The sequence below is a fragment of the Protopterus annectens genome, chromosome 16.part0 (assembly GCF_019279795.1).
Source record: "Protopterus annectens isolate FY-2018-M chromosome 16.part0, PAN1.0, whole genome shotgun sequence".
Lineage (NCBI taxonomy): Eukaryota > Metazoa > Chordata > Ceratodontiformes > Protopteridae > Protopterus > Protopterus annectens.
In genome coordinates, this window is record NC_056750.1 from 605,229,236 (window position 1) to 605,242,551 (window position 13,316).

The 13,316-nt window shown below is 38.3% G+C and overlaps 1 protein-coding gene across 2 annotated transcripts in view; it reads left to right on the forward strand.

The window, feature by feature from the left end:
- The first annotated feature begins 9,979 nt into the window (after positions 1 to 9,979).
- Positions 9,980 to 13,316, forward strand: part of TM9SF1 (transmembrane 9 superfamily member 1) — a 320,432-nt gene continuing 317,095 nt past the window's right edge. The window contains exon 1 of one of the 2 annotated variants that reach the window (XM_044058483.1): positions 9,980 to 10,450. The gene's annotated coding sequence lies outside the window, so the exon portion shown is untranslated. The other variant, XM_044058482.1, reaches the window with a different exon arrangement.

The window sequence follows — 13,316 nt, forward strand, 5'->3', positions numbered from 1 at the left end:
GTGTTGGCAAGGGCTTGGACTGGATTAGTAAGTAGTTGTTAAATTGAGTGTGGGTGTCCTCCAGGTTGTTTGGTAATACAGGAGTAGAGGTAATGTGTTTCCCTTGGTGTAATATAAATATGAATTTATTCATTTAGATAACTTTTGTTTGGATTAGATTTAGATATTTCATTTTACTTTGTTATGCCATTTTATTAGTACATATGTACTAAAGGTTTTCATATTTATTATGCCTTTAATTTTAACTATTCAAATAGATTAATAATCAAGGCTTGTGTGGATTGGTAAAAATATGAGTCCTATGTTTTTAGTTTTGTGGTATAAATAATGGGTAGAATTTAATGTATGGCAGTTCTGATGAAGTCCTTGACGTTGGAAGGGCGAAAGTGCTTAACTTCTGTTTATTTTATTGCCTATTAAAAACATGGTATTGTGTATTAACACAACCATATGCCAAACTTTTAATTGCTTAGAAAAGCACACAATTTGCTTATCATGAATGTAGCCAAAGATTTATTTTTATCACATTGATCTTCTCCCCATCAATCTCCACCAGCTTCTCCCTAAACTCCACTCCAATAGTACCTTCCGTTTTGTCCAGGAAGGTACCAGAGCAAAAGTGGTAAGTAAGACAAGTCTTGCCCACACCCGAATCCCCAATAATGATAATTTTGGAGATGCGGTAATGTAGACGTGGTAAAGATGTGAAGCTACCGCTAAAATCCAGGGAAGACTCAAGATCACCACCCTCCGCCATACTTTGTTTTGGAAAGGAAAGGGAAAATAACACAGGATGGCCAACCAGACCTCGGTTTCTTTAAATTAGGAGCAGCTACTGGCAACAACTGGATGAGATCATAGCCACTGCCGAATAGTTTGCATATCAGCCACATACCACATGGAAGGAGGGTGGCCTAATGGTTAAGATGTTTTCCTTACAAAAAATAGATACTGAATTGAAGCTCACGCTGCTTGCTGTCGCAATAACAAACTAAGCTTTTCTGAACCTGGCAGGATGTTTTCAGTGAATAGCTACATACTTTGCTTGCTGCTTTGTAAGTCATTTACATAAGACACCATACATGACAATGTGAAATTAAATTACCCTTCCGATTGTCTTTAAATATTCCTAACTTCTTTAAATAGGGATGTGTCATAGACGTATACATGATATAACTTGACATCATATATATAAATTAAACTTCTGACTGCCTTTAAACTATTTTCTACCTTCCTTGAATAGGAATTTGTTCAGGTGTGTGCTATATAATTTATTTGGCACATTATGAAAGACTTACCTCCTGGTTGCGTTAATATATCATACTTGGCTCTTGTCTGCTTCTTTTGCAAGGACTTGGCACCACCTCAAATTTTATTTGGTTTTGTCTAAATCTTTAAACTTTTCAGCAATAAGCTATTTGGAGATCAGTATTTGCATAACACTTCCCTAGTCTTTAAATGATTTTATACTGATATGCTCTCACGTGCTACACTCTTGGTGAGTCCATTTGTGGAACAAGTTTCTTTTCATTGATCAAGGATATCAGTGGATTTTAAGTTTTTAAATAGAATAAAAAAACATGACCGTACAAAGTGTTTTCTGAGTTCTACACAAATTAAATTGAATCCCTGTAATTTGAGTTATATTGCACTTCTTTAGGCATCATAAAGGTAGGGTTGCTACCTTTTCAAATGGTCAAAAATGGGACATTTTTGCAGAAATATGGCATTTTGCAGGACAAATCATACCCACAACCAGTTCAAGGGCTAAATTTTACTTTTCAGGCAAAATAACAGGTTACATTTGTATAATAGGAATTGTTTCTTGTTTCATATAATACTATTTTTTTCAGGTACAGAATAATAGTTTTAGTCCAAGAAAATGTAGCAAATATTTTTGTATTCAAATATCAGAACATTTGCAATTTTTCAATTTTTTTTTCACAGCATGCAATGGTCCAAACAAAAACTGTCCTGTGTAAATAAAGATACAAGGTTACCCTACATAAAATGTAACTTTCAAGTACAAAAAACACACAACTCCATAATCATGCAACACTGGGAATAAAACGAAAAATCCCACTGCAGTGTAGCATGCTCTGTGTACTTCTGATGAAATGCAGTCAAAGGTATATGACGAAAAGCTGCTCATCAAATATAGGAAAACTATTTTTAATCTCTGGACTACAAAGAATACAGCTAAACACTCCTTGACTTGGTAATACTCCTCCAAAACCATTATGCAAAGACTTTAAAAAATCTGCCGAAGTGGAAAAGAACTGGTTAAAGTAATTCAGCGAACCCAAATATGCTACTCACTCAATGTATAGAATATGAATCATCTACAATAATGGGACGAATAACATATATTCATGCCACGTCTTAATCATCATCATCATCTTCTTTCAGCTGTTCCCGTTAGGGGTCGCCACAGCGGATCATCTGTTTCCATTTCTTCCTGTCCTCTGCATCATGCTCTTTCACACCAACCGCCTGCATGTCTTCTCTCACCACATCCATAAACCTTATCTTAGGCCTTCCTCTTTTCCTCTTACCTGGCAGCTCCATCCTTAGCATCCTTTTCCCAATATACCCAGCATTCCTCCTCAGCATATGTCCAAACCAACGCAATCTCGCCTCTCTTGCTTTGTCTCCAAACTGTCCAACCTGAGCTGACCCTCTAATATACTGATTCCTAATCCTGTCCATCCTAGTCACACCCAGTGCAAATCTTAACTTTAACTCTGCTACATCCAGCTCTGACTCCTGCCTTTTTGTCAATGCCACCGTCTCCAACCCATATAACACAGCTGGTCTCACTACCCTCTTGTAGACTTTCCCTTTCACTCTTACTGGTACCCGTCTGTCACAAATCACTCCTGACACTCTTCTCCACCCATTCCACCCTGCCTGTACTCTCTTCTTCACCTCTCTTCCACACTCATCATTACTCTGAACTGTTGATCCCAAGTACTTAAACTCATCCACCTTTACCACCTCTACTCTCTGCATCCTCACCATTCCTCTACTCTCCCTCTCATTTACACACATATATTCTGTTTTAGCCCTGCTGACCTTCATTCCTCTCCTCTCTAAAGCATATCTCCACCTCTCCATGGTCTCCTCAACATGGTCCCTACTCTCACTACATATCACAATGTCATCTGCAAACATCATAGTCCATGGGGCCTCCTGTCTGCTCTCATCTGTCAAACTGTCCATCACCACTGAAAATAAGAAAGGGCTCAGATCCTTGATGTAATCCCACCTCCACCTTAAACGTATCTGTCACTCCCAACTCAGTCCTCACCAATGTCACACTACCCTCGTACATATCCTGTACCACTCTTGCATACTTCTCTGCCACTCCCGACTTCCTCATACAATACCACAACTCCTCTCTAGGCACCCTGTCACATGCTTTCTCTAAGTCCACAAAGACACAATGCAACTCCTTCTGACCTCTGTATTTCTCCAACACACTCAGAGCGAATATTGCATCTTAGTGCTCTTTCCTGGCATGAAACCATACTGCTGATCACTAATCATCACCTCCCTTCTTAACCTAGCTTCCACTACTCTTTCCCATAACCTCAAGCTGTGACTGATCAATTTTATCCCTCTGTAGTTACTGCAGTTCTGCACATCACCTTAAAGATAGGTACCAAAACACTTTTTCTCCCCTCCTCAGGCATCCTCTGACATTCCAAACTTTCATTAAACAATCTGGTTAAAAATTCCACTGCCATTTCTCCTAAGCATCTCCATGCTTCCACTGGTATGTCATCTGGGCCAACAGCCTTTCCATCCTTCATCCTCTTCATAGCTGTCCTTACTTCCTCCTTGCTAAACTGTTTCACTTCCTGATTCACTATCCCCACATCATCAAACCTTCTCTCTCATTCTCTTCATTCATCAGCCCTTCAAAGTACTCTTTCCATCTACTCAACACACTCTCTTCACTTGGGAGTACATTTCCCTCACTATCCTTTATCTGCTGCACATCTTTCCCAGCTTTGTCCCCTCTGTCTAGCCAATCGGTACAGGTCCTTTTCTCCCTCTTTAGTGTACAATCTCTCATACAACTCTCCATATGCCTTATCCTTAGCCACCTCTCTCTGCCATGCGCCTCATCTCCTTATACTCATGTCTACTTTCTTCATCTCTTTGACAATCCCACTTCTTCACCAGCCTCTTCCTCTGTGTACTCTCCTGTACTTCCTCATTCCATGACCAGGTCTCCTTGTCCTCCTTCCTCTGTCCAGATGTCACACCAAGCACCTTTCTAGCAGTCTCCCTTACTAGCTCTGCTGTAGTTACCCAGCTATTTGGTAATTCTTCACTGCCTCCCAGTGCCTGTCTTAACTCTTCCCTGAACTCCACCTCAGAATCACCCTTTTTTAACTTCCACCATTTAATCCTTGGCACTGCATTTCACACTCCTTCTCCTCCTCTTCTTGATCACCGTCATCCTACAGACCACCATTCTATGCTGCTTAACAACACTTTCCCCTGTCACCACTTTACAGTCTCCAATCTCCTTCAGACTGGCCCTCCTACATAGGATACAGTCCACCTGTGTGCATCTTCCTCCACTCTTGTATGTCACCCTATGCTCCTCCCTCTTCTTAAAATATGTATTCACCACAGCCATGTCCATCCTTTTCACAAAATCCACAATCATCTGACCTTCTGCATTCCTCTCCTTAACACCATACCTACCCATCACTTCCTCATCCCCTCTGTTCACTTCACCAACATGCCCACTGAAGTCCGCTACAATCACCAGTCTCTCACCCTTGGGTACACTCACCACCACTTCATCCAACTCACTCCAAAATTTTTCTTTCTCATCCATCACACATCCAACTTGTGCAGCATATGCAATAACAACATTCATCATTACACCATCAATTTCAAGCTTTATAAACATCACTCTATCAGACACTCTCTTCACCTCCAAAACACTCTTGGCATACCATTCCTTTAGGATAAACCCTACCCCATTTCTCCTGCCATCCACACCATGCTAGAACAATTTGAACCCGCCTCCTATACACCTGGCCTTACTTCCCTTCCATCTGGTCTCTTGCACGCACAATATATCAACCTTCCTTCTCTCCATCATATCAGCTAGCTCTCTCCCTATACCAGTCATACTGCCAACATTCAAAGTTCCTCGCCTCACTACTACACTCCTAACCTTCCTCCTCTCTTCCTGCCTTCGGGCATGCCTTCCCCCTCCTCTTTTCCTTCGGCCAACAGTAGCCCAATTTCCGCCAGCACCCTGTTGGCTAACAGTACTGGTGGCAGTCATTGTAAACCCGGGCCTCAACCGATCCGGTATGGAAATATGAAATGTTCTCCGCATAAGTAATTTGGCAGAGGTTTTATGCCAGATGCCTTCCTGATGCAACCCTCCCCATTTATCCGGGCTTGGGACCGGCACAAAGAAATGCACTGGCTTGTGCATCCCCAGTGGCTGGATTCTGCACTTGTTTAAAAAAAAAATTTAAGATCCAAACCAACATCTTTAAGTCTTTGCAACTCTGTGCCTAAATTCTTTAAATGTACCCTTAGTAACTAGGATATCATCCAAGTAAATAGAAAAATGCGACACACCTTGTAATATAATTTCTGTAGTTCCCTGAAATATAGTAAGCAGTACCATAGCAAGGGTAGGGTGAATGAAGCAACTGTCCTGGTTGCCAACTTGTAAGGGCAAAAAACACTGAAAAAAATAACAGCTTATAAGCTTTTACTAAGCAAGCAAAATGACACTCAATGTATAGTTTGTACTCAGCTGCTCTGTTTTTTTTTTTTTTTTTTAACATAACAGAGTTTACAAGTTGTCTATTAAGACAGCACAACTGCAATGGCTTAATAACAATTTGCAGACAGCTCTTTAAAGAAGTTTGACAGTTCATACAAGCAGGCATTAAGCAATAGCTTTTGTTGTCACTTATAAACAGTGAGAAGAGGTCCAATTTGCTTGCAGATACAAAATTCACTCCAAATTGTATTATCAAAGGGAATATTTCTTTTTGCTCTTTATAAATACAATCGAACATTCCTATCTTGCTTCTACTGCCAACGCTACATTTGCAGCATTTTCAAATGTTAGGTTACATTCTGGAAATAAATTTCTTAGTATGCAGCTGTTCATTTATCCCACATACAATTTTATTTTTCAGCATTTGCTGTAATCTGTCTGTTTATCCATTTACCTAATGATTAGATTATCAGAATGTCCACTGGGATGTGTGCCCCATTTTCACTGGAGGACCAATGAGAAATATCCCATATATAATTCAATATTCCAAGGAAAAACAAATCAAGCGTAAAAAATAATCACCTGAGCACAACTGGGTAACATAATTCTAACAAAGCAAGTCAAGCAGTGGAGAAAAACGCATTCATGCACAATTTGGCAAAAGGTAGCATCTATTCATAATTTTACATTAATTTATATATTCATTTCCTAAAACGTGCTTTAACAAACTGAGTGCCATAGGGGAGCCAGAGCCTATCCTAGCACTCAGTCTGCACAAGGCAGAAAAACTAATCCTGGATATGGTGCCAGTTTGTCACAGGAGACACACACGGGTTCATATATAAATACTAGGCTAGTTGTCTTTGTGGGCCATTTTAAGCCTAGCAATCTTCATGTTTTTATGTTCAAAATAACCTATCCCATTTAGTTACAGATTGACCATACCCCCCTCCCATGGTTGTTAATTATATAATCACCCTTAATGAGAATAACTGGGATCATACCATAGATAATTTGAGGGGATCCATGCATGGGATAAAGCATTTAATAGCTGCCTCTGTCCGTTAGTAATGGAGGAGCATTCCTGAGGTAAATTTTCTGTTTCTCATACATGAATGTAAGTTGTGCTTAAATATGCACAGGATGAACTTTGTTTTATGTGGATGGGGAGTCTATTCCAGAGGCAGCGTGGCATACATTACACACGCAGTTATCAGTAATTTGGAAGACTGCAAATTTACCAACTTGTTGCAGGAACCTGAATTACCTAATGAAAACCCATGCAGGCATGGAATATATACAAAATGTATGCAAGTAGCATCCCAAACTGGAGAATCCACTGCTGTAAGGTAGCAATGCAAAATGATGCATCACTGTGCACATTGCCTTTCTTCCATGACTGCAGTCTTAGCCAGTCTTCTTAACTCACAAACACAGCTTACCTTTCTATTACCAGACAGCAATTATTACTTCTGTAATATCTCACAAATGTTAGATTAAACTGATTATGTAATAAACTTACCAAGTACATGCATGTCTTCTCATTTTATGTACTAAGTGTTATGAGTCTTTCTATTAAACTATAGGTTTCCAATTCCACAAGAATAAATGAACATCTTTCTGTCATTTGTACTGCCACTAGCAATAAAAACTGTCCAGATTGTTTCAGTAATCTTCCCAAAACTATGTTTCACTTAAAATACTGTCAAAAATACTTGGGTTGCCACTTTTTCCCCCTTTCCATGATGAATGTAAATGCTAGATCAAACTGAATTAACAACTTTAATAAAAAATCCAGTCCTCAACGGAAATAGCAGCAGCAGTAGTCAGGCAACTGTTTAGGGATTCACAGCTGAGGGTTTTCCTTCTCAATGTAACCCTGTATACTAGATGACTAAAGCAACATGGAAGTGGGTTTCCAAAACTATTGTGCTAAACAGAAGAATCTTCATTCATATTCCACTACCTACTTTATCCTGTTATGGTTTACAGGGGAACTATTTTAATGCCATACACATTGACTGTGTGGGCAACATTATATGATATAGAGGACTAAGCAAAGTATTCCATGGCACCCCCCCCCCCTGCTGTCGACAGTCACCATAACACATACCTCAGTGCTTTCCTGTTTTCCTCCCATCCTTGCCTCCTTATACTACCAGATTACTTTTGATTTCTAACACTTTGTCTTGCTTGTTTTTTTACTACATGCTGTCAACACACGTTGACTGGCCAAAAATGTCTATAATTACTATATAGGAAAGAATTTAATTAAGCTGGTGCTCTGGGGGCACCAGACTCCCAGAAACGTTGGGGTTTTAAATTCCCTGATGTGCACTTTAGAGCTTTTTTCCAAGCATATGTTTAGTGATGGCTTGAAAAAACAATATTTCTAAACAAAGAAACTGACTTTTTTCTTTCTTTCACAGAAAAAAAATTATGTTCAAGGTCTGTAACACAGTAGTTACCAATAAACTGAATAGTATTTACCCACAAACTGAAAAGAAAATACTTGAACACAAGTCATACCTGGGACGACTGCCTTCGTCCTTACCACAGACTACATTGGCGCTTTCTGTGTATCCCTTCTGTTGTTAAATTGGGATAAAATGAAAGAAGAAATGGCCATAGCTCTATGTTTTAAGTTACTGTTGTGAAAGCACGTCTCCTCAGATCTAACTGCAAAAGAGACACATTCTGTGTACCCTTTAAAGTCAAACTATGATAAATGCATAAAAACAAATACAGCACTGCATATTCAATCTACTGCTATCAGCTCAGCTGTACATATGCAGCATGTCTCCTTAAACCTACCTCCAAAAGATTGCTACGTGTATTGAATTTCAATTGTGAAGAAAGTGAAAAAAAAAACCCCACACACAGTAAATCCAGCTTGATGCACCTATGCAGTATACCAGTCCTAGATAACTTTTTTTTTTTTTTGCATACTTCTGAAGTGCAACTTAGAGGAAAGTTAAAGAAATAACTGCCACACTACCCCTGCCAACACACAAGCTATAACAATCTTCTGTGCACACCTTTGAAGTTTTACTGTGCAGAAAATTAAAGAAATAATGTCACATACTGTCAGTCTCTACACTAACTATATTAATCTGTGCTCACCTCTGAGTGGATGGGGTCAGCTTCAGTCTAAGTTGGGGTCTATGCAGAAGACCCCAGTAAGCCACGTATACAGTCAGAAATGACAGTCCCAAGATCTCCAAGTTCCAATCTGTGATGCATTTTATGGCTTTTTTTTTTTTTTTTTGCTAGTGTATACACCTGCCAGTATTACTTTTTGTCACACACACCATGTTTTTTGGGGGGGCAAACTGGAAGAACATCAATTCCCATGTGACATGCATTTGGGGTGTTGGAGAAAATAAGATCAGCTGAATAAATCCCACACAGAGACAGGGAGGACTTGCAGACTCCACAGATGGAGCCACAGCCAAGAATTCAGACAAGCACTGTTAGATGGCAATACTACTACTCACTGTACCAGCAGTGTGTTCCTTTACCCACACCACCAAACACAGCCACTTACTGTGTGCAGTGCTGATATTTGACGGAGATGTAAGTGAAAGAAATTATGGCCAACTTGTTACTCTTATGTACACTTACCCTATCCTCCAACAAACACATGTATAGAAGCATGAACTACAACAGTCAATGTGTTTACACAGGTAACAGCATCTGAATGCAGATATGAAATCCAAGTGAATCGGTAAACATTTTGGGAAAGATACTTCTGGAACTTGTATAACCTCTCAGAATGATTCGAAATGCGTTTCAATTACTCACCATAACCGAATTTCCTGACAAGAGACCCTGATTTCCTGACTGACTGGAAATTTTCCTGACAGGTGCCAACAATACATTCTATAAGGAAACGAAAAACTGTAAAACAACAATCACCACTGCAGCAGTGTACTGTTCTATCAGAATGCTAATTTTCATTATTACGTACCATCTTTGTTTTAGCTAGATTAACTTTTTACAAGTCAGTATACTAAAAGCATTATAAAGGAAGTGTTCAAAAAAAAAAAAAAAACAGCGCAAATTTTAGGAGGCAATAAGCATTGTATGTAGCAACTAGCTAACAGCTTCCAAAAAACCTGTTCTACCACTTCAAGGGTGTGTGGCGAAGCATTCTGCTTCTGTTCAGGTTAATACGTCTATGGTCGTCCCCAAACGTCTATAACAGAAATGTATACAACTGGCTTAGAAAGAAATGCTTAACTATTTCTACAGCTGTAAAGACAGCATAAAAGAACGCTTTAAGCGTGTACTGATAATATTTAGAGATGGCGAAGAAAATAAATTAATATTTTGTAAATGGAATACGGATTGCACGATCTCCTCTGACAGTCTTTGCAAAATATTTACTAATGTAGCGTTACGTCGCATTGCAAAGCAGTAAGGCTAGCCCAGTTAAAAGTTTAACTAAATAATCCAACATTAATACAGAAACCCACATCTAAATTCGTAAATACACGAACATTAAATACCATATCCGACAAACAACTGTATTCTGCAGACGTCTAGAAGTTCGAAACTCTTGACGTGCTCCGCCCCTTAATGTCTGTACAGTCAGTATGGAACCCGGAACTCGTGCAGTAAGGGTCTGGCTGACGTGGAGTACCGGATCATAGCGACGCAACGCTTGAAGGAAACGTAAGTGGTCTCTAGCTCAGATTTTCAGTTTGGCTGTACCTGGTGGGTTGTTTACCCTTGTTTAGTAAAAAGTCAGTTTCAGGTGGTGGGTTGTTAAGAGAGTAGTTTTCACAGTTTACAGGTGGTGTCCTTACGGCGCAGAAGTCAAACCGTCTCGCAGATGCATCGTTGTTGGTTGTAAGGTGGCGGTGAGTTTATTTGTTTTTTTTTTTAACACTTCTTTATGGTTTTGAATATGTATTTAAGATCTGATTTCCTTAACTTGTTAAGGGTCGTGGAGGCAGTTCGGTAGTGTTAACAGTTAGGCCGTGCCAATGCCTTTTTTTCTCAGACCCAACATATAGGTTTTATTCCCCTTCAGGGAGCTCCCATCTGATAGTTTCCAGGATGTGCCATGATGCCAACTAAGTGTTACTACGTATTTCTTAAAAATGTAACACATAGGTAATTGGATTTCCTTTCATTTTAATAACGGTCTCCTGTTGCTTTTCAATTATCTTATATACTGGGAGTTGATATCATATGTGAGTAGAGAAAATAGTTTAGTGGTCTGGAAGTCCCCCCCCCCCAGAAGTCATAATAGAGTGGCACACAGTGTCAGAAGAACTTACTGTTACAGTAGATGTGATATGGTGGATGAGACTGAAGCACAGTAAGTAATGTACTTTTAATATCTTGTATAAAAAAGTAGAGGTGTTTTAAGATGTTGCAGGTCATGTAGTGAGCGAAGCACTGTGGTGATTTGGAATGCTATCTTGGTGACCCTTTTACAGTCTTGACTGGCATAGTGTTTGCTCAGTGGAAACTATAATGACCTCTTCTAAAAGACTGATCAGAATGTGGGGTGGTATCAGTGCATATGGCAGTTGCATTTCTTACAGGTGATTCTTGCAACCCGAATGCAGTTTGTGTGGCTTGCCTGGGTGTACAAGACTTTCTGTTGGCAGTTTTAGGATCGAAGCAATTGCATTAAGTGATTGTAACAGTTTCCAGTAGATAATATGTATTAACAGTGCTGCCATCATTTTACAGTCTCACTACTCTCTTGGCATTTGAAATCTGTCTGAAGCCCACATTTGTATAAAAATATTGAAAATACACTGTGTGTGTATGTGTGTGTGTGTATATGTATGTATATATATATATATATATATATATATATATATATATATATTATTTTTTTATTTATTTTTTTTTTGATGTGTGTATCCATATGTATGTGTGTTATTTAACTGATATAAAGTTTTTTTATTTTATTTTTGTTTATTATAGTTAAGAACGGAGAAAACTCCACGGCACAAGAAACTATTAACAACAGAAACAAGTCCAAGCAACTCTAGAGTAAACACTCTAATTTAATATGATAAGAACTTAAAGCGCTTTTCGTTTGCATTCATGCAAACTTCATCAGAAGTGAAAATACATAAAATTACGTCATCCTTTTAAAAACACTTGATCCAAAAAATGCGGGACAATTAACTGGTAATTGCTGTTTAACTAACAATTACTAAAATTACATAAAACCTAAATTAAGTGGAACATCAAAACTTTCTATTGTACAATCTATATATTTTACAACTTCATATACACACATACCAAACCATAAGTAAAAATAACACTAACTTATAAAATAAAAAATGTTAAGTAAGAAATACATTGTTACCCTAAAGAAACTCATGTACATTACTAAAACCATGTCAAACACGAATTAATCTAGTTAGTATACTAATGAACTAATACAATAATATCCAACAATTACAATTTAATAATATATATCATCTTTGCAAACTCCTCCGTTTAAGAATGCTACTGATGGAGCAGGATTCGTTTAGACCTGGAACATTGTATGCATTGTTTGATCTGCCACATTAACTCCAATTCTTCAAGTTTAAGAGGGAAAGGTCCACCTCTAATGTCCTGTGGTACATTATCAATTGCCATAAATTTAAACTGATGGTCCACATTAAGATGAATGTGCTTTGCCAGTGCATTATCAGTCTTATTATGGCTAATTGCATACGAATGTTCATACATTCTATCTCTGAGTCTACGCTCCGTCTTACCTATATAAAAGGCTGGACAGCATGTACATCTAACCAGGTAGACTGTGAACCTGGAATTACAATTAAACCTAGATTTTAATTTGTATTGTTGTCCATTTACCACAAAGAAATTAGCTACTTCCACATTTTTACAGTAATTGCAGTTCTCACATTTAGTCATCCCAACTATTCTGGGAACCTTGATACGCTGTTTTTCCAATATGATCTTGAGGTTGCTTCCAGGTTTAAAAACGAAATTTGGTGTGCTACCAAGTTTATTAAATAATTTTTGATTAGATCTGAACAATTCCCATTTTTTTCCGCATGATTTTAGTGCAAAGGTTACTTTGTGCATTAAATGTGGTTATAAAACTACAGTATGATGTTTGGTTATTGCTGGAAATTGACTCGCAAGGAACTGTGTGCACTGACAAATCTGAATCTATTAATTTATTACAAACAGATGGTTTAATAGCCAAAATGGGTTTGTAAACTTGATTTGTTTAAAGTTAATTTCCTCAATTAAAGAATCCAGCAAAGATTCTGGGTAGTCACGATGCAGAAAAAGATTATTTAAGAATGTACATTCTTGTACAAAATCTTCCTCTTGGCTGATAATGCGAGAAGCCCTAACTAGCTGACCCTTGATGACAGATCTTTTCTGATGAAAAGGGTGGCAGCTAGAAAAATGGAGGAAAGAATTAGAATATGTACTTTTCCTAAAGATTTTGGGCGTGTAACAACCCGATGTTGTATTTTTACTTAACCAGATGTCTAAATATGCTATGGCCTCCGTGTTGAAAGTGGAAGTAAATTGTAAAAAT